The sequence below is a fragment of the Ptychodera flava genome, chromosome 2 (assembly GCF_041260155.1).
Source record: "Ptychodera flava strain L36383 chromosome 2, AS_Pfla_20210202, whole genome shotgun sequence".
Lineage (NCBI taxonomy): Eukaryota > Metazoa > Hemichordata > Enteropneusta > Ptychoderidae > Ptychodera > Ptychodera flava.
Window position 1 is genome coordinate 754,808 of NC_091929.1, and position 26,429 is coordinate 781,236.

At 36.4% G+C, this 26,429-nt stretch overlaps 1 protein-coding gene across 6 annotated transcripts in view; it reads right to left on the reverse strand.

Moving 5' to 3' along the window:
- The window catches only part of LOC139151132 (solute carrier family 28 member 3-like), a 105,032-nt gene that overhangs the window by 20,732 nt on the left and 57,871 nt on the right, over positions 1 to 26,429 (reverse strand). The window lies entirely within an intron of this gene.

Here is a 26,429-nt window from a genome sequence, read left to right on the forward strand (position 1 = left end):
ACATAAAATCTGTCAGTTCATGCTCTGTAAAGCACTCTTTCCAGAGGTTTAGTGATAAAGGGCCATATCCTGGTATAGATCTTTAAAATAATTGCAATCATACCATAATCCAATGACAGGTCAGAACTCGTAAGACAAATAGTTGTAAACACAGACACAAAACAGCACAGAACAGACAGTAAATAGACGGTACACAAACAAAGTCATATTCATTAAAGAAAGATATATGGACCTCTGGCCAGAAGACCAAGAAGTGATGTCAGGTGTTTCGAAAATAGTAAGCGCATCCTGCCCCACATGTGGCACCCGCCATATATCAATCTGTAAGTCAGATAGGTAATGGTCACTGACTAAGGCCCAATGTCACCGATGCCATCAGCAATCATTTGTCGAAGAGAGATATTGTATTTATCTACCAGCTTGCGATACCTGCCAAAAAAGCGTTTGAATGTAGAGACAAGTCTTGCTCTGGTGTAACCTTGATTTAACAGTTTGTAAGAGAGATGGCCATGTCTCTCTACAAAATCACCATATGAACTGCATGCTCTATCTAGCATATCAAATAAGCTGGGAAATGTATACCCATAAGCCGGTGAGAGTTATTACAGTAACTTATGAGGTGTGGAAAATTGATGATACTAAAGTTGAAATCATCTCTCTTGTCATACTATTAGCATGGTAGAAAGGTGCCCATTAGAGTCAAATTCAAGTAAAATGTCCAGATATGAAGCAGAAGAGGCCGTTTTCTGTAGTTTCTTTAATCTCAAATTCTGGAGGATAAATCATAGCGAGATATTTACTGAATTGAGAGTTATTCATTGAAATAACATCATCTATGTATCTATATCCATCCATGACAGGTTTGAGTTGCAACATATCACTAAATATATCTAATCTAATCTAATCTTTATTTATTCAACAACTACTAACAGCAGTGTGCCCTCTAACAAAAGAGACTCACGAACTTCTGAGTCAATTGAAAAATTTGTGAATTTTTCTTGAGTCACAAGTATAATTCCTATCATCTGAAAATTTTCTTGCGTCACAGAGAATATTCATGAGTCATGGCGCGCCAAATAGGCTTAGGGGCACACTGACTAACAGAGAGTAGGTAGGTACATCAAGATGTGTTACAAATGTAAGTGAAACAATACAGAGAAAGAAAAACAACCATTCATCTCTGTAATACGAAAACATGCAATAATTACATTCATGGAGCTGCTTGAGCTCAGTATAAACATGTGCTCTTAAGAAATACAGCTAGATCAAGAACATTTTTGTTCCATTAACTTTTTAACAACTTCTTCTTTTTCTAAGAGACTATAAACTTTACAAAAATCTGTACCACTACTTTGTCCCAATAAAATTCTTTCTGAAGTATGATTTTTACATGAAAATAATAAATGAAACTCATCATCAATTTCATTATAATCACATCTCTGACAGATTCTTTCACTCAAAGGTAATCTAGGTTAATTTTTCTTCCTATTTCAATACCCAAGTTATGGTCACTCAATCTGAATTTGGACAATGTTTACGGAGTGTAAAAGTCAGACAAGCAATCTAAGTAATTTCGAAGACAAACTCAGTTTTGAAAATTCTATAGTACGTATATTGTTACCATTTACATTTTTCTTACATCATCAAACAGATTTCTCCTCCATGAACCCAAATATTCACTTGTTACGATTTTCTTTTATTTTCTTCTTCAGTTGACAATCTGATTTCATCCCAATGAGCTGGTAAAACATGATATGATTACATCCAACAATTGCGATTAAAAAGTCATCGTTTGATGACACAGTCCCCACTTGTTAATGGGTACTTTGATTACATGTCCTCAGAGAGGATAGAGTCCTCTTCATTAATTAGGTCTGTGATAAAAATACTTTGATACAGATAGCGCTCAATGGCCAAGAATGACCTACATACAAAAAAGACCTACATATGTATGACATAGGTTAATGTCCTTGTACCAACTTTGAATAAAATCGTTTGAGATATGCCTGAGTATTATGGCTCTGTACATGAAAAAATCGTAACAACCATATTGGATCGTATCACATAACAAATTGACATGCATATGTATGACAGTAGTCAATCTCCTTGTACCAACTTTGAATAAACTGCTTGATACATGTCTGAGTATTATGGCTCTGTACATGAAAACATCGTAATAAAATGGCTGCCTAGCGGCCATATTGGATCGTATCACAAAACAAATAGTACATATGTATGACATAGGTCAATGTCCTTGTACCAACTTGGAATAAAATCGGTTGAGATATGCCTGAGTTTTGGCTCTATACATGAAAAAATTGTAATAAAATGGCCGCCTGGCGGCCATATTGGATCGTATCACAAAACAAATCGACGTGCATATCTATGACATTGGTCAATGTCCTTGTACCAACTTTGAATAAAATTGGTTGAAACATGTCTGAGTTATGGCTCTGTACATGAAAAAATTGTAATAAAATGGCCGCCTGGCGGCCATATTGGATCGTATCACAAAACAAATTGACATGCATATCTATGACATTGGTCAATGTCCTTGTACCAACTTTGAATAAAATCGGTTGAAACATGTCTGAGTTATGGCTCTGTACATGAAAAAATCGTAATAAAATGGCCGCCAGGCGGCCATATTGGATCGTATCACAAAACAAATAGACTTGCATATCTATGACATTGGTCAATGTCCTTGTACCAACTTTGAATAAAATGGTTGAAACATGTCTGAGTTATGGCTCTGTACATGAAAAATTGTAATAAAATGGCCGCCTGGCGGCCATATTGGATTGTATCACAAAACAAATCAATGTGCATATCTATGACATTGGTCAATGTCCTTGTACCAACTTTGAATAAAATCGGTTGAAACATGTCTGAGTTATGGCTCTGTACATGAAAAAATTGTAATAAAATGGCCGCCTGGCGGCCATATTGGATCGTATCACAAAACAAATCGACATGCATATCTATGACATTGTCAATGTCCTTGTACCAACTTTGAATAAAATCGGTTGAAACATGTCTGAGTTATGGCTCTGTACATGAAAAAATCGTAATAAAATGGCCGCCTGGCGGCCATATTGGATCGTATCACAAAACAAATCGACGTGCATCTGTATGACATATGAAGTAATCCTTGTACCAAGTTTGAATGAATCGCTCCTTGCATCTCTGAGATATCTGCGTGAACGGACGGACGCACGGACGGACGGACGCACGCACGCCAACGGACCACACCACGGACATTACCAAATCCTATAAGCCCCCCCGACGGTGTCCGTGGGGCTTAATAAATTTCACCCAAGGAGATTGAAGTTTTCTGTTTTCTGTGAGTGCCTTTTAAGAATGTGATTTGAAGGCAAACTGTTCAGTCTACACCAATATCTTATAACAGACATATAAAGTGAGATCTTCAATGGTAGTCTACCCAACTCAGCTCTTATGCCTTCCAAAGGAGTACGTTTACTGACTCCTAGAATAAATCTGTAAAACGACATACAAAGACTTTCAAGACAATTATCAGTACTAGTGATTTCTGTTGCCCAAATTTCAGAAGCATATGAAAGAATTGGAACAATCAATGTGTCAAAAGTTTTAAGCAAAGTCTAGGATTTAACATTCTTTCACATAAAATTGACTTTTTTATGCTGAATAAAGCTTTCATTGCTTTGTTTTTAAGATTATTCTGGTTTTGTTTGAATTTTCCATTTGGTGTAATAAGAACACCAACATATGTAAAATGTTTCACTGTTTCAATCAAATTGTTTTCAAAATAAAATTGCACATTGTTTATGAAATGATTACTCTTGTTAAATACCATTGTTTTTGTCTTATCTACGTTAACTGTGAGACCCCATAATTTATTATAAGAAAGTAACTTATTCAGACAATTCTGTAAACCTTCTGCAGATTTTGACATAAGTATTAAGTCATCAGCATACAAAATACAACTCATTTTCAGGTCTCCAATTTCTATTGGGAAATCAGACATATCACCAAAAATACCTGGGAGATCATTCAGAAAAATATTGAATAAAGTTGGTGAAAGGTTACAACCTTGTTTAACACCACACGTAGAAAGAAACCCATCAGAAATACCTCTTGGTAGTTTCATTTTGTACTGAGTGTTATCATACATAGATTTACAACATCATAGAAACCACCAGTTATTCCCAACCTCTGCATTTTAAGAAATAATCCTTTTCTCCAAACAGAATCAAAAGCTTTTCTAAAGTCTACAAAAGCTACATAAAGCTTGTTGAGCTTGAGTTTTTCAAACTTTTAGTAGAAAACATTTATCAATTACAGTCTTTAACAAAAATACACAGTCTGAAGTACGTCTATTCTTTCTAAAACCAAATTGATAAGGTGAGAAAAGATCATTGACCTCTAGATACTTAATGAGACGCTTGTTCAATACCAATGTGAAAAGTTTTGATAAACAACTTGAAAGTGCGATTGCTCTGTAATTGTTTGGATCACATTTGTCCCCTGATTTGTGAAGTGGAACTAACAATGTTGATTTCCAGAATGCAGGAAATTTACCACTATCCAGTATATGATTAAACAATTTTAAAATGCTACTTATACACACATTATTGCTAGCTTTAATCATCTCATTTCTTATGCAGTCTTCACCCGGTGCTTTCTTATTTTTCAATTGTTTAATGGCAGATAATAACTCATTATGTGTTATTGGAGTATTAAGGTAAGTATTTAGTCTCTTTATTTTTTCCAAATCTCCCAATTTTTCAGAAACAATTTTTTCTTCAGTTGTTGTGGACTTATTATTATACAATGACTCAAAATATGAAATCCAATCATTACACTGTATAGATTCATCCAATGGGACACCCGATTTCTTCCTAAGGTTCTTCAAGATATTCCAATATTCACCTGAACTGTTTCCATCTGCCAATTCTACTTTGTTTATCAATGATTTGGTAAATGCGTGAGTTAGTTCCCCCGGACACCGTCCGGGGGGGACTTAGAGGTTGGTCATGTCCGTGAGTGCGTCGTGCTGCGTGCGTGCCGTGCGTCCGTCCGTTCACGCAGATATCTCAGAGATGCAAGAAGCGATTTCATTCAAACTTGTACAAGGATTACTTCATATGTCATACAGATGCACGTCGATTTGTTTTGTGATACGATCCAATATGGCCGTCAGGCGGCCATTTTATTACGATTTTTTCATGTACAGAGCCATAACTCAGACATGTTTCAACCGATTTTATTCAAAGTTGGTACAAGGACATTGACCAATGTCATAGATATGCACGTCAATTTGTTTTGTGATACGATCCAATATGGCCGCCAGGCGGCCATTTTATTACGATTTTTCATGTACAGAGCCATAACTCAGACATGTTTCAACCGATTTTATTCAAAGTTGGTACAAGGACATTGACCAATGTCATAGATATGCACGTCAATTTGTTTTGTGATACGATCCAATATGGCCGCCAGGCAGCCATTTTGTTACAATTTTTTCATGTACAGAGCCACAACTCAGACATGTTTCAACGATTTTATTCAACGTTGATACAAGGACATTGACCCATTTCATAGATATGCACGTCAATTTGTTTTGTGATACGATCCAATATGGCTGCTGTGTGGCCATTTTGTTACGATTTTTCATATACAGAGGCATAACTCAGGCATATCTCAACCGATTTTATTCAAAGTTGGTACAAGGACATTGACCTATGTCATACATATGTACGTCGATTTGTTATGTGATACGATCCAATACGGCCGCCAGGCAGCCATTTTATTACAATTTTTTCATGTACAGAGCCATAACTCAGACATGTTTCAACCGATTTTATTCAAAGTTGGTACAAGGAGATTGACTAATGTCAATTTGTTATGTGATACGATCCAATATGGCTACCATGTGGCCATTTTGTTACGATTTTTTCATGTACAGAGCCATAATACTCTCAGGCATATCTCAACCGATTTTATTCAAAGTTGGTACAAGGACATTAACCTATGTCATACATATGTATGTCAATTTGTTTCATGATGTGATCCAATATGGCTGCATGGCAGCCATTTTGTTAGAATTTTTTCGTGTCCGTAGCCAAAACTTGGGCATGTCTCAACTAATTTTATTCACTGATTTTATTCAAACTTAGTACAAGGACATTGACCTATGTCATTCATATGCACATTGATTTGTTTTATGATAAAATCCAATATGGCCGCCGTGTGGCCATTTTTTTCCGATTTTTTCATGGCCGGAACCATAACTCAGACATGTATCAAGCAAATATATTCAAAGTTGATACAAGGACATTGACTTATTTATACATATGTATGTCGATTGGTTTCACGAGATAGTCCAATATGGCCAATATGGCCAATATGGTAGCAATTTTGTTTCATGTCGAGAGCCATAACTCTGGCAAATCTCAACTGATCTTTTTCAAAGTTGGTACATGTACATTGACTTACGTCATACATATACAGTCCAGTGTTTCATCTAGGATGCTACACCAGGGGGGGGATGGTCCCCCTCTGCAGAGTTTTGGGGGAATTTTAAATTGGGGGGGGGGGGATTTAACTAAACATATAATCACGGCTTTACAGGTAAGTTTTAATGTTGCAATGATGTCACTTGTGATACACATATACTACAAGCCATAAATCACTTGCTTACACAATCCAAGCTGCTGGCTGCAAACACCATCCTATATAAGATGTTTTCAAAAGTCAACAAATTTGAGTATCTCTGTTGTGAATGTATGTAGAGCTTTAATAGAAGAGTGGTGGATGGCTCATTAATATTCGTAAGCATTAATATTCCTGGAAAAATTGTAGCGTAATTTGTATGCTACAATATTCTGTATGTTTGTTAACAGCTAGTCATTTCCACTGTACATGAACCTTCAAAGGATTTTTTCATTTTAACTGAACTGTGTGTACTTACACAAAGCAAGAAAAAATCTTTAGTAGTTATAAAGGATGCTTTCATATCTTCTGAAAAAATAATACATATTTGTTTGTCACGTTTTTACTGTGCTTATATCATCCTAACCACAGCAAGTTTGGATCAAGATTGCCTATACAAACCAGTTAGCTGTATTTTTCTAGTGACCTAGCTGGTCTTGTAGTCTTGTGCGCAGACTCAGTAGAGTTAAAACGAACAACTTAGGAGGTCTCTGTCTGCCGTGTTTTGAATGTGGAGTTTCTCGATGTCAGATTCGCACCAATTGCTTTTTGTCAGTCATTTTACAGTGGGAAAATAACAAACAGAAATGTTGGTTGTCATCAACAGTTAACTTTAGGGTTTATCTGCCCGAAAAATAAGTCAATGTTTGTTCACAGAATTCAAAAACCGGGCTCATTGACACTACAGCTTGCTTGTGACTCTCATTGCATGCAATCCCGTCACAGTGCCAATGCCATTCACTGAACTGAAAACGTTTCTGTAACAGTAAAGTCAATTTCCGAGTCAATTTTTGCTACCAGAATAATTTTCATAGTGTTAGGGACATTCATACTATGCACAAAAACTTCAGTTTGTCTCCTGTTCTCGATCGTACAAAGATAATGAGACAAGGCAATGAACTTTTGTGAACGTAACTCTCAATGGGCTGACATGCTTTCATATGCAAAATCAGCATACGGAAAGTACAAAAAGTATCAAAATCGAACTAAAATTAGTTCCTTTCATGTAAATGTTCTTGCTACACTATACAATGCCTGTCAAAGAAAAACAGGTGCTGATAATGGGTCAAAAGCATCGAAGTGTGACACCCATGATATTTGATATGCCATTCCAGCCAGCTCAGTGCAGTGCGCGATGGGTCGCCCCTTCTACGTACACTTGGCGGCGCGCAGCACACCAAAGAGGGGGAATCATGCAATCGCGCCAGCCTAGATGAAACATGACAGTCATGTTGATTTTAGCTCACATTGTTTATACACTGTGAGGGGTAATGTATAAGCTGAATCAGTTCATTTGCATTCCATTTGCATGTCTGTATGTATGTATGTATGTATGTATGTATGTATGTATGTATGTCCGTCCACATCAAAAACAGCTAAACGGCAGAACCTACTGTCTTAGTATTTGGTGTACAGGTGCACCTAGGGGTGGAGATGTGAATTTGTTCAAATGAACTTGTCAGTGTCAAAATATGCAAATGAGGGGAAAAAAGGAAAAACCCTGCAAATTGCTAAAACTCTGTAACCGTTGGTCAGATAGGGTTGAAACTTGGTGTGCAGGTTCCTTTAGGTATTCTAAAGCAGGTGTGTAAAATTTAGGATGAAATTTGCATGTTTCTATTTTTGGGTAATTTTTTCAGTTTTTAGTCAAAAAATGTTTTCTCTGAAACCACTCATCTGATTGCTTTGAAAGTTGGTATACATGTTCCTCAGGATGACGTCAGTCAAGTGTATACAAATTGAATTGAAATTTTCATATTTGTAATTTTGGGGCAATTTTCCGAATTTTTGGTCAAAAATTTTTTATTCAAAAACTACTAATCTGATAGCTTTGATATTTGGTATACAGGTTACTAAGGTTGATCAAAATCAGTTTGATGAATATCGTGAAGATATCTTGAATTTTGTATTTTTGCTGAATTTTTTGGTTATTTTCTCATTTTAAGTAAAATTTCTTCTTCTCTGAAACCGCTAGCCCAATTGCTCTCAAATTTGGATTGGATGTTTGCAAGGGTGTTACCCTTCTAATTGTTGAAATTACGACAAAATTGGAAATATAACTGTTTTGGGGCAATTTTGTTATTTTTGGTCAAAAAATCGTAAAAAAATATTTCCATTTTAAAGCCCCTGGACAGACGGCTTTTACATCTGGTGTACAGATGTCCAGGGATGACAATAGTTAGATATGTGGAAATTGTCGTGAAATATACAAATTTGTATTTTTAAGACAATTTTGTCATATGGTCAAGAAAACTTGTTCTCAAAATTACTTGTCTGATAGCTTTGTAATTTGGTACAAAAGTCCGAGGATGTTATTAGATAAATTTCTGCTCAAAGTGTTGTGAAACCCCAAATATTTATATTTTAGGTAATTTTCTTTTGTGACCTTAAATGACCACACCAACCAAGGATTTGTTGTGAGACAGTTTCGAAGGCTGTGAACATAATTTTTCTTGTTTATATCAATTTGTAGTAAAATTTGATCCTGAAAACAGAACTGAGGTAGATTTTTTCATTGCGAACAATTTTTGCAACTTTCGCATGTAAGACACACAAGAACTGATGAGAAATTTGGATCCAGGATAATTCCAGATGTCATAATTCCCCCACAGTGGAAGGAATTTCACTAGTCTGTAACTGATTTAAGTGACTGTTTACATTTGAATGATAGCATCATTAATTAAAACATCCGCAAAGTTGTAAATATACTGCCAGCTGGTCTTATGTAAACATGATCAAGGGGTGGAACATTTGATATTCAGGAGGGGGTAGGGGATAGAAGATTGATGAGGTAGCATTCCTTTTTAAAAGATCCCTATATTTTTTCCTACATGTACTCTTTTTTCCCCACTCTCCCACCTTTTCTTTTTGTCAAGCTTCTCTGGCTAATTTTTGTTGACATTTGCTTATGTATGTAGGATCTGCTTGTCCCATTGCTATAGAAGTTGATATGCATGTTCCGAAAGATGACCTCCAGTACCTAAGTTGCAGACCTTATTTGCTTTTGTCATTCTTGTTTTTCTGGTTGATCTTTGGTACCCATACTGGTAATATGTACCAATTCTGATAAAATGTGAGCGACACCGTATAATTGCGGTATTTTTCAAACAGTAAGATCAAATATCGCTGCGTGGCTGCGTGATTTTTTATGATTTCTTCAATGTACAGAGCCATAACTCAGACATATTTCCTCCAGTATCATTCAAAGTTGGTACAAGGACTTTGACCTATTTCATACATATGCTCGTCAATTTGTTTCCCGTTATGTAGCAGTATCATGTCAATTATTGAAGTTTCGTAATTAGGTGATATGTCAAGAAATATGTACTGCATCAATTTCATGAAACTTTGTGCAGATGTTAAGCTCACATTGCTTTAACATTGAAAAAGACATTTATCAGTGCCATTTTAATAATTTATAATTGCATTTGTAATGAACTTTCTAATTAGGGTGATATATCCACAAATTAATACAACGTCAAATGTGATGAAACTTGATACAGATGTTGATCTCATTGTGTTGTAAATACTGCATCAAATTTATGAAATATGGTACCAGTGATAATCTGTTAGTGTTAGGATAGTATGCAAAAATGTTTTGCAACATCCTGTTGATTAATTCCTAGTTGACTCATTTAATGAACTTCGGATGGTGGCCTACATTGGTTTTATGTTTTCATCAACATGGAACTCATTCTTGGCCATTGAGCGCCATCTGTATCAAAGTATTTTTATCACAGACCTAATTAATGAAGAGGACTCTATCCTCTCTGAGGACTTGTAATCAAAGTACCCATTAACAAGTGGGGACTGTGTCATCAACGATGACTTGTTAAATTTAAGTTGTTTTCTGTATTTTTTCCTCAGGGTGAAATAATTACATCTCAAAACTGGATCATTAGGGGTTTTATCAAAGGCTTTAGCAGCATATTTTAGTTCCTTGCGTAAATTATAACAGTTTTTGTCAAACCACTGATTTCTTGTCTTCTTTTTCCTAGACTTATTGTATTTAACTTTCAGACATCGCCTGGCGCCTGTTGAAAATATCCTTGTCAACTCTATAGCTGCTGTATTTGTATCTGTACTATCTAGATCATATTTCATATGTACCATATGTACCATAACTTTATTGACGTTATTCCCTCAAAGGTGAACATAGTTCAAGAACTAATACTACAAAAAATAAGAAAAGGATACTTATCAAAAAATAATAAATAAATATATATATATATATATATATATATATATATATATATATATATATATATATATATTATAATATATATATATATATATATATATATATATATATAATATATATTTATAGCAGCATATTTTAGGTCCTTGCGTAAATTATAACAGTTTTGTCAAACCACTGATTTCTTGTCTTATAACGTCAATAAAGTTAGGTACATATGGTACATATGAAATATGATCTAGATAGTACAGATACATATATATATATATATGTTCTTTAAGCATTGGAGGGAAAGCAATTGTATCTTTTGTAATTTTTTTTTTGCTCTGGTGTGTATTTTTTTTGTCCCAAATTGTAAACTTTTGAGTAAAAGCATATATCCCAGGGCTGAGAGAATTTATTAGGTGATTCCTTTTGTATTTTCCTTATATGGACATTTCAGTCTGAAAATAAAGAACTATTAATATATATATATATATAATTAATATATTATATATATATATATTATATATATATATAGATATATTATATATATATATATATATATATATATATATATATATAAATTATAATATGCTTGGCTGGAATCCGGCAATCTATTGGCTGGAGCCGGGGTTTATATTCTCAACAAGAAGACCTGCGCGCCGCGTAACATTTTTGAGCTCGCGCAAATTTCGAACGCCAACTTGAGAGCTCAGCGCGCCATAATATCGAACAAATCTATGGCTTCAGATTGATTTTAATTGTTAAATTTTAGTCTAGTGCAGCTGACGAACCAACATATGAAGAGTTTCTGCAAGCAGCGAAGGCTATGTTACAACAACATAATTTTTTAAAGTTTTATGATCGTTTTTTTGGAGTAAAATTCTTCTAGTTCGATGTCTAATCGCGATATGGAGCATTGCGTAACCGTAATTTATGAATTCAACTGTGCACGCGCGCGCGTTCTGAAACGTTCTTTTTTTCGAGTTTGTATGAGGCTGGGAACTCCGTGATCCTGAACTCTCGTTCCAACTTCGGCCCTAAATAACGAAATTGTCCATTAGTTTTAACTTTAGCATATTATAATGAGGTTATAAACGGTGCGATCGGATATTTTGGTGCGGATATAAGACCTCTGGGGTGAAAATTAGCATATTTGGGTGAAATATCACCTGCTTCGCGATGGTGATTATTTCCCGCCAAATATGCTAATTTTCACCCCAGAGGTCTTATATCCGCAACCAAATACCCTCGCTTGCCGTTTATAACCTCTAAATATAAGATATAACTTTATGCAGAATGTGGGGTAATCTTAAAAAATATCTGTTTCTTGGATAAATGTTGTGAGGTATATCTGCTATCTGTATTGCTCATATATGTAGCAAAATTTTGGCTTGCAAATCCCAGTTTGTTGAAGTTTTCATTGTTGACTGCTATTGAGTCTAACATTTTTGTCGTGATTGTGTATGACATGGACAACACATGATATAATGAAATTCTCCTCAACTGAGTTGGTATCACACCTATTACAAATTCTGTCCTCAGCTTTTAGTTTTGGTCTCATGTGTCTACCTTTCTCAATCATCAGATTTAAACTTATCAAAGGCTGAGTGAAATGTTCATTACTAATGTATCATTCAAAATGTCAGCAACTGTCTGTTTCCCCAAACATAACTTGGTATGGAGTCACAGACTACTGTGTAGTTACCACTTAATGAAGTACTTATAGCACAATGATCAGACATGGCACTGTATCATGAACTCTGAAAATACTGCAAATTCTTATAGTTTGTTTTAGTAGTTATACAATAATCAACAGTACTTGAACCTACTGGATGGATATGGTAAATTTCCATGACCAAATCCCCAACAATTCGCCCATTAGCAATTATCAAATTGTTATTTAAACAAAGGTCAATCAGTTGCCTACCAAACTTATTACCATTTGGCATTGAACAATCTCTGCTATTTCTTTCTCTAAAATCATCAGATGTATAGAAATTTGGTACAGGAGTATAAACTATATTGTCGTCTTTAATAAAGTCCTTGAGAAATCCACTCTACTATTTAAATCACCCATGAGATTATGATATCACCCATCACTGAGTATCTTGAAATTTCACTTTCTAATACATCAAAATAATCATTTTTCACATGTACGCAAGAATTCTCAGGTGGAATATAAACACAGCAAATGTACAGATCATTTTTCAAAGAAAAGAACTTTTTGTCAAGTTTACACCATAAAAAATCAGATATCTTTGATTTCAACTTTGTAATGCCTTGTTTCAAAGAAGACTTAAACATAATTGCTGACCCTCCAGAATCCGTGGCAAAAGCGTCCAACGGTTTCCTTTGATCTCGTTTTCAAATGTAAAAAGGAATAAAGACACTTTTTTATGTTTTTCATTAAAAGGTCATCACCAGATAATTGGTCTTAAGCCCGTTTTCATTAGGTTGTTACTCATTCCGACAAATTTATTAACATAATTAGGGTACCCCCTCTCCACAAATGGGGGTCTAATTGCGTCCATTCGTTTCATCGTGACTGCCTGTTAAGTACTTAAATCACTAGACACTCCAAACAAAAATGTTCGAGTGTCTATAGCCTATGGAAAAGAAAACATGAAAATGTGGTGTTTTGTGTTTGGATCGAGTTGCATCATTTCAAAGCTATTATACATGTACACGTAATATCAGACTCGACTGCGCTGTATGTGTAAATCATTTCAGTAAGTTGACATATAGGCAGTGTCTGAAAGGCAATCAATCATCGGTTTAATTCATGGATTGAATCGTATCAAATTAATGTTTAATTTCTTATGCTCAGAGCGATTAGCGTGCAGAGTATTTAGCCAGTTCCGGTTGGTGCCCTTGAATTTCGAAGGTGTTAATAGACACAATTTGTTGGTGTACAACAAAGTTTCTACAGCGGACACGAATCGAAATCTATATTCTGACACGCCGTGAACTGCTATCACTGGGTCTTGCTTTGACCCGATAGCAGTCCCTCCAATGGAATCTTCCTGTCTTTACCAATCAGCGATCGTGTACTATATGTAACTGTATGTCTAGCACTCATAATGCTAGGTTTCATTGCTGGGTCTCTACTTCCGCTATGACATCCACCTTTCTATTGGCAAGGTACTCTCTCCAGAAGCCTTACAGAGATGTCAAAAATGGCGGCTGTTTCAAGCTTGCAGCCGTGCTGCCGTCGGCTATCGATAGCGGTCCATAATCCGCGAAAATATTTTGGCACTGGAAGTTAAGCTTACACAGACAACGTTCATGGTTTGAACTTCTGATGCTTGAAAAACTGTGAAATCGCCGATAGACTTTTCTGAATAACCATGCCTCAGGCAGGAGATGTTGTTTCCATGTTAGAAAGTGTGCAGCTCCATACGAACGTTTGCAAACTATGCGGGAGTTCACCGGTACCATAATTCAACTCTTAGTCGGCACAAGCTCTGTAAGACAGTGTAGAACTGTATGAAGAGGGTTTTAGCTTTAAATTTAGCCCTTTCCATTAACTCTTTCCAACTGCTTGCAAATCGGATGAGGATGGGATACATGCACCGGATACATGCGTTTTGTGTAACGTCCATGCCAATATGCCAGACTTTGGAGATCGGAAAGTTCATTCGCCTGTAATCGTAAACAGTCAAGCGTAAAGATTAATTTCTTTAATGTTTCAAAGTGTTACTAGTTAAAAGTATAATCACTTGAAAGTGGAGAGTCAGCAAGTTAGAAAAAATATATTACTTGTCTTTCAATAGTTAGAGAATACATTTCCAACGAACAAACATTTCTCATAACAGTGCATTATGTCGACAGTAATCTTTTAACCTACTTAAGGTCATAAGTTAACGTATGTAAATTATTATGCTAATTATTATGGTTATTAGCCGCCACTCTGGCAAAAATTTCTGGGGAGTGCACTGTTCTATTTATTGGATCCACAGTGATTGGTCCCTGTACATTGACATCTCTACGGATGCTGTGAGTCGTTCATTTTTAGTCCCCACGGACACCGTCCGGGGGGACTTATAGGTTTGGTCATGTCCGTGCGTGTGTGCGTGCGTGCGTCTGTGCGTGCGTGCGTGCGTGCGTCCGTCCGTCCGTCCGTCCGTTCACGCAGATATCTCAGAGATGCCTGGAGCGATTTCATTCAAACTTGGTACAAGGATTACTTCATATGTCATACAGATGCACGTCAATTTTTTGTGATACGATCCAATATGGCTGCCAGGCGGCCATTTATTATGATTTTTCATGTACAGAGCCGTAACTCAGGCATGTTTCAACCGATTTTATTCAAAGTTGGTACAAGGACATTGACCCATGTCATAGATATGCACGTCAATTTGTTTTGTGATACGATCCAATATGGCTGCCGTGAGGCCATTTTGTTACAATTTTTTTCATGTACAGAGCCATAACTCAGGCATATCTCAACTGATTTTATTCAAACTTGGTACAAGGACATTGACCTATGTCATACATATGCACGTCAATTTGTTTTGTGATACGATCCAATATGGCCGCCAGGCGGCCATTTTATTACGATTTTTTCATGTACAGAGCCATTACTCAGGCATGTTTCAACCGATTTTATTCAAAGTTGGTACAAGGACATTGACCAATGTCATAGATATGCACGTCAATTTGTTTTGTGATACAATCCAATATAGCCGCCGTGCGGCCATTTTGTTACGATTTTTTTCATGTACAGAGCCATAACTCAGGCATATCTCAACCGATTTTATTCAAAGTTGGTACAAGGACATTGACCTATGTCATACATATGCACATCAATTTGTTTTGTGATATGATCCAATATGGCCGCCAAGCGGCCATTTCATTACGATTTTTTCATGTACAGAGCCATTACTCAGGCATGTTTCAACCGATTTTATTCAAATTTGGTACAAGGACATTGACCAATATCATAGCTATGCACATCAATTTGTTTTATGATACGATCCAATATGGCCGCCGTGCGTCCATATTGTTATGATTTTTTCATGTACAGGGCCATAACTCTGGCATATCTCAACCGACTTTATTCAAAGTTGGTACAAGGACATTGACCTATGTCATACACATGCACATTGATTTGTTTTGTGATACGATCCAATATGGCTGCGGTGTGGCCATTTTGTTACGTTTTTTTCATGTCTGGAACCATAACTCAGACATGTATCAAGCAATTTATTAAAAGTTGGTACAAGCTAGGAGATTGATTAATGTCATACATATGCACGTTAATTTGTTTTGTGATACAATCCAATATGGTCGCCGTGTGGCCATTTTCTTACGATTTTTTATGTCCTGAACGATAACTCAGACATGTATCCAGCGAATTTTTTCAAAAGTATTTTTATCACAGATTTAATGAAGAGGACTCTATCCTCTCTGAGGACCTGTATTCAAAGTACCCATTAACAAGTGGGGACTGTGTCATCAACGATGACTTGTTATTCTGTAGCTTGCAATGGATTGCGATGACAGTGCACAGAATTCCTTCTGATAAATGAACTGATCAGAAAATACCCATCCTGTCTGCAGTATATAGCGATCTGTATGACTTCAGATTTCAGACTGACCCTACATGGAAAAATGTGTATATTTGGTAGTTTTCAGTTGTTTTTTACAGTCATGATTTTGCACTCTCCGTCTTCGTTTTCATAGAGGTGATTACATTGTATAGGTGTATGAGTATAAGGGACGGTTCAGAATTACTTCCAGGGGGTGGAGGATTTTCAGGGGGGCCACCCATTTTTCCCAAGAAAATTTAGGGGGGGGGGCAGACAAAAATACCACATTTTTAGGGGGGCCAGGAAAAAAAAACATCAATATTTGCCCAGAATTTCTGATCTCTACAAAAGAGAACCATAGACGCTACCTGGGTGACAGATAAACTCAACATGTTTAGTTAAACTCCTTTAGCTGCCAAATTCGGTAATATTCACAGTGGTTTGTTTTATGCATCTACTGCAGTATCTTGTTCTCCTCCCTGAAGCGTCATGAAATGTCCAGTATTTAGCATGTCAACACAAACCATACAGTGAACAGTCAGGGTTGTTTTTGTTGAAAAGAGATCTCGGATCAAGTCCAGACTAGAATTCATTTATCAACAATAACAATGGTCATTTATGTTCACACTGGTATGTTGCTAAATACAGCATTGGGTGTTCTATGTAGTGATAGAATAACAAACAAATGCTGATACACAGAGATGAACATTGAACAAATGCTAAAAATTACAGCAAATGTCTTTTTAAGGTTGGGTTTACCTTGTAGCTTGTAAAGCAGTTGAAAGTTGCATGATAAAGAAGTGTTAATTTATGCAAATGTATGCAAATCACCTGATTTCTTGGCTTCTTTTGCCTCCCAATTTCAAAATTTCCAAAGAATTTAACTCCACTCCGGCTGGGTCAAATTTTCTGAAATTTCACATTATGCTATATAACAAAACGACTATCAATTGGTATTGTTTGGTAATAAAGCTCTTACATTTTGGATAAGAGGCATTTTGAATAAGAGGCATTTTAATTTTGCTGATCATGATTTTAATCAATTATAAGAGTGTCAGTCTTTAAACTCCTACAATTTTAAAATGAGGATGGATAATGCCAAATAAAATAGTTGTTTTTTCTACATATACTCTCCTTTCAAGTGAAATATTACATTTCAGAAAATACTGTCTAGTTTTTGACTTAAATTAATTTTTATCATTAATACCAAAATTGAGGTTTTTTACCCCAAATATACACCCACTTCATCCTTTGAGTAAACTACTGCTACCATACTAAACTTTAGAGTCTCTGCTTTTTGAAAATATATGGTATGAGGGGGTTTCCTTGTCATCTTTGATGAGAAATATTGCTTTGAAAAAAACTGTGTTGGCAACATGCAGCTCCACCTTAATTCAAAACAAAACGACTTGCTACTCTGCCACTTCTTAAAGTAACATGGTCACGTTGGTTCTCTGGGATTTTGTCAGTGTCAGTGTCTGTGTCACTATCATATTCAGAACCAACACCATCATCATCACTCTCAATGACTCCATTGACAGAGATTTCCAATTCAGAGTCACTGCTATCTGACTCTGACTCATCTGTGACATAAGTTGTTACAATATCTTTCCCTGACAGTTTTCTTAAATTGAATGAAGGTTGTGCATGTATATGTGCGGTTATAATTTGAACTTTTTCAGCTTTCAATTTTTTTGTTTTGGTAATTTATGTTTATCAAGGTATTTATCTAATTCTTTTACGTTTAAATTTTGAAGGTTCCCACTCAAGAGCAACTTTAACCAGTCATAGTCCTCGTATTTTTTATCCTCTCTTCTTTTCTGCTCCTTTTTCTATGTTTCATTCTCATCAATTTTACCCTTTCTAAATTTTTTAAATGTTCTACATAACTTTTTACAGTGCTTACATCTACTATAAACTTTTTTGAAAATAAATTTATGGCCGTCTCATCTTCAAGTTGCTTTTCAGCGAATAGTTTTTTAATGTTGAAAATAAAAATATTATGTATTACTGTCAAAATATATGGTGAAAAATTTACAAAAGGGTTGATTTTCCAATAATCCTGTATGTGCATCCAGAAGATCATGTGGCACTGCATCAATGCTATGGTGTCGGATTGTTGAAATATTGTGTACACAAGAAATTTGCTGTAGTCCAAGAAGTGATCTCAGTGTGTATGATGAGGCTAGGAGAAATGTGGATAGGCTTATACACATTGTGTATTGATGCTAATACTTTTGTGTCCCATTCATTCTGATATGTATAATCAAAGATTTCTCAGTGGCGGCTGGCAGAAAAGGCAAAAAAACAAATTAACATGTATTGTTTTGTGTCATCTGAAAACATGCGCATCATGACTATTTTAAAATTAAAGTTTGTTAAAAAAATTTGAAATATGAATGCTCTGTCAATTTTGAAAAATACTGCTGACAAAATGTGAACTTTGACTTACACAGGGTTATCTGCATTTTAATATGAACATTGGATTGTGAATGGAATGAGCAGAATAACATGTGAATTCATGTTTGGATAAGGCGTTTTTCAAGAAATGTTCTAAAATATTCCTCAGCATTGTTGCTTTCAGTGGCAGCTACTTGGTTTTATGACAACCAAATTAGAAAAAAAGAGAAAATTAAAAACAAGTTGGCTTTCACCAATTTTAATTCTAATGTTTAAAACTTTCACCGTGAGTCTGCAAATATTCAGCATCATCAAATGAAAATGTATGCTGAAACTTGTGCATATACATGTACATCTCACTTTCCAGAAATATCTGGATATCTGCAAATGATCACGGTACCATTAAACTTCAAGATATATATCATTTGCCAATTATCTGCTCCTCTGATTTTCTGTTCACCATTTCTAACTGACATCTTTGCTTGTCTTTGTGTGCATCATATGTATCAGTGAGACATAACGAAAAAAAGTATTCATATTTAGTAATTAACTTTTTCTTCAGAAATATGTTTATTGCTACCCTTTCCAAAAGTGTGCCACTTGCAGTCCCTGCAAATCATTCTTTTTATAGTCACATAACCCTGAAATGATTTGTTATATCATCGATTCCTGCCAACTTGTCAGACTGGATATAGTGTACAAGCATGCATGTATATATTAGGGGGGGCCATGGAAAAAATAGCGTCAATGACACTGTAGCTCCATCCTGGACTATTTAGTGTTTGTTCTCTGGTCAGATATTTGAACATGTGTGAAAGGGATAAAGTGCAGAAGTGAAAATACTTAAATGTAATGTACTGGAGACAGTGAAATATGTTTAATGTATTATTCAGAATATAAAATGGAAAAAAAACAGAATTAGATATATCGAATACTGTGATACAACCATCAACTCAACAAGTCATTTACAATGACATAGTCCCCACTTGTAATAGGAGTATTAGTCTTGATGGGGCAGGAAAATGTGGTCATTAAGAAGTATCACTGGAGTGTATATGTTGAGATCTATGAGCACATAGGTCTATGTCGTTGTTCCCAATTTGAAACACATGAGGCATGTCTAAGTTATGGTTCTAAATCGGGAAAAAAGATCAGACCTCTAGCAGTATTGGCCAGCCAAGAAATACATATGCGCATTATAAATGAGGTACAAGATGTGACATCTTAAGGTCTAATATCCTATCAAAATTGGAGGGTATAGAACTTGTGGTTACTGAGATATGCATATATATGTATAATCAAGGTCAAAGGTCATCGAGGTCACATGACATTTGAAAAAAAAAAATTATATTGCTAATTAATCCCTATATGCCAAAAAATCAGATCTCTAGCTCTATTCGCTTGCCCAGAATTAGATGTGTACATAATTAATGAGTAAAGCGTGTGTTGTCATAAGGTCTCCATCCTACTAAATACAAAGGACATAGCACTTGTGGTTACTTATTTATTGACATAAACATATATTTTAGGTTAAAAGGTCATCGAGGTCACATGACATTTGGTCAAAAAATGTCTCTCCTATAGTTATCCCTATATACCAAAAATCAAACATCCAGCTCTATTATATTGGCTTGCTCAGAATGAGATATGTGCATAATTATTGAGGTACAGTATGTGGTGTCATAAGGTGTCCAATCATACCAAATATGAAGGGTGTAGCACTTGTGGTTACTGAGTTATGGACAAATATGTATATTTGAGGTCAAAGGTCACCGAGGTCACGTGACATTTTGTCAAAAAAATTGTATTGCTAAGTTATCCCTATATACCAAAAATCAGACCTCTAGCTCTATTGGCTCGCTCAAAATTAGATATGCACATAATTAATGAGGTACAATATGTGGCGTCATAAGGTGTCCCATCATACCATATATGAAGGGTGGTAGCACTTGTGGTTACTGAGTTATGGACAAATATGTATATTTGAGATCAAAGGTCATCAAGGTCACATGACATTTTGTCAAAATATCCGAGATATCTGCGTGAACGGATGGACTCACGGATGGACGACCCAATCTATAAGCCCACTGGACTTCATCCATGGGGACTAAAAATTGTGTCACTGCATCCTTTTTGCAATATGAATACGATGAGAAACTAAATTTTTATTTTTCGTGGCCTTATACATGGAAGTCTATGGAGATCTGCCTTATACATGGGAGTCTATGGACGTGTAAACTAAAAATATGCAAATTTCACCACGATTTGCCCAAATTTGGGAAAGGTCACTCCTATGCACTTCCATACCAAGTTTCAAATCAATCGGACTTGTGGTTTCAGAGAGGAGGAGATTTTTTGACCAAAAATGGGAGAAAATTACAAAAAAATTCATGAAAAATAGCAAGTCCAAGATACTGACCCAAGATGTGCACAATCATTTCATGTCAGCCCAAAGTACTTACATGCTAATTTTTCATGTAATCTGCTCAGTGGTTATTGAGTTTTTTCAATTTTGACTGTTTTTACATTTTTTCACTTAATTTGCATATTTTTGGCAATGACAACTTCATTTGAACAAAATCTCATCTACAGCCCATCATCCATGTACACACCAAATATCAAGATGAAATGTACAGCGGTTTTGGAGTTTTTGATGTTGACAGACAGACATACAGACATACAGACATACATACATACAGACATTTCCCTAGCCTATAAGAATAGCTTCCATTGCCATATATACATATGGCTATGGGAGCTAAAAACAGGAAAGATGAGGGGGGCCATAGATTTTTTCTATAATTTACTAGGGGGGGGCCGTGGAAAAAAATCACCCCAGAAAATAGAAAATCCTCCACCCTCCCCCTGGAAGTAAATTAATGAATCGTCCCTAAATACAACTTGCAATCGGATTGCGACGAACTAGCCCAAACCAGATGGTGTACCAGACTAGACAAAATTTCATCAGCAATCTTGTTATTTTTAAAGTGCTTCAAGTTTCTGAAAAAGTGATTCATTTTTGTGCTCTCATTGCAAGCTTTGAAAATCAAGAAAAGTGTAATTAGGGGCCCAAGCCGACCGGCTGGGACCCTATTGTTATTGCTCAAGTTCTACTACTTCCTCTTCTTCCTCTTTTTCTTCTTCTTCTGCCGATTCTTTGTCGACCTAGATCTCTTAAACGGCTGAACGAAAACTTCTCAAATTTGCAGGGCTAGTAGGTATCAATTAGTACTCGTGCATCTGACCCTTGAAATTTTGATTGGTCACGTGACCTTGCGGCCATATTGGATTTTCCAAAAACCTAAAAATGGCTTGTCAAGAAGACCTAGGGGTCTAGTCCATTTGAAATTTTTGTATAGTAAGCATGACCTAAGGTCTTTAGAATTTGCAAATAAAATCGCATGCGGTCACGTGACCTTGGCCGCCATATTGGGTTTTCTAAAATAGTCATTTAATCTTTAAAAATCTTCTTCTCCAGAACAGAAACATCGATTAAGCTCAAATTTTACTCATGCCATCCTTACAGTGATCTCTTTAAAGTTTGCAAAAGACATTTCGATTGGTCACGTGGTTTGGCCGCCATATTGGATTTTTTGAAATCATAATTAATCTTTAAAAATCTTCTTCTCCAGAACAGATTCACCAATAGAACTATAATTTCATAAATGTCATCTACAATGTGATCTTTTTCAAGTTTGCGAAAAGCGTTTCGATTGGTCACGTGGTTTGGCCGCCATATTGGATTGCGCAAAAAATCGTAATTTAATCTTTAAAAATCTTCTTCTCCAGAACCAAAACACTGATTAAGCTGGAATTTTACTCATGTCATGCTTACAGTGATCTCTTTCAAGTTTGCAAAAGGCATTTCGATCGGTCACGTGGTTTGGCCGCCATATTGGATTTTGTGAAATCACAATTTAATCTTTAAAAATCTTCTTCTCCAGAACTAACACACCGATTGAACTAAAATTTTACATCTATCATCTAAAGTGTAATATCTTTCAAGTTTGCAAAAGGCGTTTGGATTGGTCATGTGGTTTGGCCGCCATATTGAATTTTGCAAAAAATCGTAATTTAATCTTTAAAAATCTTCTTCTCCAGAACCAAAACACTGATTAATATGAAATTTTACTCATGTCACCCTTACATTGATATCTTTCAAGTTTGCAAAAAGCTTCTACATCTATCATCGATAGTGTGTTCTCTTTCAAGTGTGCAACAGGCATTTGGATCGGTCTCATGGTTTCGTCGCCATATTGGATTTTGTGAAAAATCGTAATTTAATCTTTAAAAATCTTCTCCTCCAGAACAACTACACTGATTGAACTAAAATTTTACACTTATTTTCCCTAGTGGTAGTCCTTTAAGTTTGCGAAAGGCATTTTGATCAGTCACGTAATTTGGCCGCCATATTGGATTTTGTTTCTTAAAAATCTTCTTCTCCAGAACCAATACACACATTCAACTGAAATTTTACTCATATCTTTCATAGTGCGAGCACTTTCAAGTTTGCGAAAGGCATTTGGATCGGTTAAGTCGCCCCAATGTTCATAAGGCTGCAGTTTAAAACCTCGTCAGTCAGAAGATCGATCAGTGATGTATGTTTATTGTACACTTGAAAGTCAAAGACGGCACGACAGATTGCAATGCCCGCTGTCAAATTCAGCTAGCAGTCACACGAACCCTAATCTCGGCCCCTTGTGTAAGGCAACTTTTGCGACCAGCTTTGTACGCCAGGTGACGTTGTCGAGTATACTGCGACGGAAGTACTTAGAGGAGTGTGCCACTAGCTTTAAGGGGTGGCCGACCGGTGTGATCGACTGAATGGCACAATTACTGGAGTCTATGCACAGCTGATATGTGAGTGTCAAGGACCATAAATGAAGCTATTCGGGTATTTTTATATGTAGGTGTCTGAATGCACGCTCACTTCTTCATCATGATAAAAAAGACAGATACATGACATTGCAAGGTGTGGTGATTTGTTTATGTTTCTCTATCTGACATGCATGGAGTGGCCCTGGTGTGTTGTGTAACTGAGAGCATGTAGCTGATTAAAAATGTAAACAAGACCACATCAAGTCCAGCCGTTAATGTCGTAAAAATCGCTGATACATATCTATTGAAACAGCACCTTGTTAAATGAAGCTCTGCAGCTTGATCGAATTTCACTGTAATTGCTTTGTGCAGTTGCATGCCCGGTCTAAGAGATCGCCGAAATTTACCCGATATTTATCAGGATTTGGGGACTCTGATATCGATACTGGACAATAGTAGAATGACTTGCCCTGTGCTTCGGTACGCCAGATCAGTGAAATCGTCGATATTTAATTGGATGTTAATCGGCAATTTGGGGACTCTGATATCGATAGTACACAATACTAGAATGACTTGCCCTGTGCCTTGGCACGCACGGTCTGTGAAGTCGCCGATATTTACTAGATATTTATTGGCGATTTGGGGACTCAAATATCGATACTAGACGATACTAGATTCTGTCAAATCGATATATACCGTGACCTTGCATTTCTGGTCAAACCCGACTTCCAAGGACTGACTCTAACTTCGATACCGAACGATACTAGATTCTGTCGAATCGCGGGTTTATATCCAATATCGGAGAAGTTGGACGCTCTTGCCATAGTTCTAGGTGTAAATGGGTGCGACCTGGCATCTTATGTTTGTTTGCACAACTTATTATAGTGGAAACACTCAGTAAACATCCACTTCCTTCGGCGTCTTTGCCTGCTTTGTTTTGTGCGCGACTTCCGCGCTGTCAGTAACTTTACCAGGGCAGACAATGGCTCGGAAATGCGCGATTTGCGCAATCGCGCAGGCGAGAGAAAACCATGTCCACCATCGTAAATTATGCCAGTTCCATCACTGTTACTAATGAATCAAAAATAATCCTTATATCAGCCATATTATCGACATGTTTTGTCATTTAATTGTCTACTCTTTGAACAAAATAATTTGTCGCTTTGTCGTACGTCGGCCGATGACTGACGGCAGACTTCTTTGGCATGCAATCAACATAGTGAGTTGATAGCGTTGGAATTTGACAAAAGCTTAAATGAGCATGCGCGAAAACGTTTCAAGATCCCCCCCCCCCCCCCCCCCGTTTTTTATAGTCCGGTCATTGTACGCTTTCGGTAGTTTCGAGACATCCAAACAATGCAAATGCATTACAAATGCACGGTACGATGCGCCTAGAGTTGAAGTCGGTGAAATGTTAAAAATTAAAATAATTTTTAAAATCGTAGTTTCTTTGGTGTCTCTCCTATATCCATACGAACCTATTTGGAATTAGGCAGCGCAGGCCAGGTTTCCTAGCAATGGAATGCGTTATCTGAGTCTGTGCAGTAGTGAGTTAGTTTCAGTCGGGGATTCGATATATATCGGACATTTCACCACCTTACATGTACATGTTTTCATAAAACCGACTTCATGGACTGACTGTAATTTCGATACTAAACGATACTAGATTTTGACGAATCGCGGGTAAATATCCGATATATATCGGAAATTTCACCGCCTTACTGTTCTGGTAAAATTCGACTTAATTCAAGCTTGCTATTTTTTACATCCATGATTCGAGGGACTGACTCTAACCTTGATACTTTTTATTTCACCACCCTATAGATCTAGCCGAGCCGATCTAACTTCGATATTGTATAATCTAGTAGCCGTAAATATTGGATATCATATAAAAAGTGCAATGTCGCGGTGTCCTCGGGATTCCGGGATAAACTCCTTTGTGTAGCGCTCATCCTGCCCGCTATCGCGTTCACCACACTCAGGTGTCTCACATCGCCTTCACCCCACTAAAGCATTCACAAATCACAGTTTACGATGCAGCTAGAAGGCAGCTCCATTTTCATACCAGTTCAAAAGTAAAATATTCATAGACTTCAGATATTTGTGCATGTTAGACTTTCGATACATTCGCTTTACGCTTGAATTTAGCATGGAGCTTTAATGAAATTATATCACTACATAATTTTCTAACTTCCTTCCTGTCGCTTTGAATGGTGTCATTTTGACCAAACTTGGCGAATAAAATCCTGACATAATACCATTTAGTTATTACACTTTTAATAAAAGGGTGTTTGGCTGTAGGTGACTGTGTGATTATGGATAATTGCGGTTTCCACCACGCGCGATATATTGAACAAAATCTCCAACTACTATTGCGGAAAGTCTACCGTGAATTTGGAAAGTTAGGTAACGGCAAAAGCATACGACTTATTTTACAAAGTAGAGCGAGTAAGGGGCAACATCAAAAGTTCAATATAATAAATCTAACTTAATTGCTTAAGTTTGGCCTCAGACCCCCCACCCCCCCTTCTAACTTAACTGACCTAAAATTGAAAAACATTGCGGACTCATACCCTGTACTAATTCTTTCAAACGACGTACCAATGTACCATTGAATTATATGAAAATTGAAAACCATTATAAAGTAACACAAATACGGATGACTGGATCGGTTTTAGCGTACGAAAAGCAGCCTTGAAATCGTAAAATTTGCCAAAAAGACGTTAAATCGTTTTTGACTGCACAGAAATTAATTTGGCCAAAACCCCCCACCCCCAACTTAAGCAATTAAGTTTTTTTCA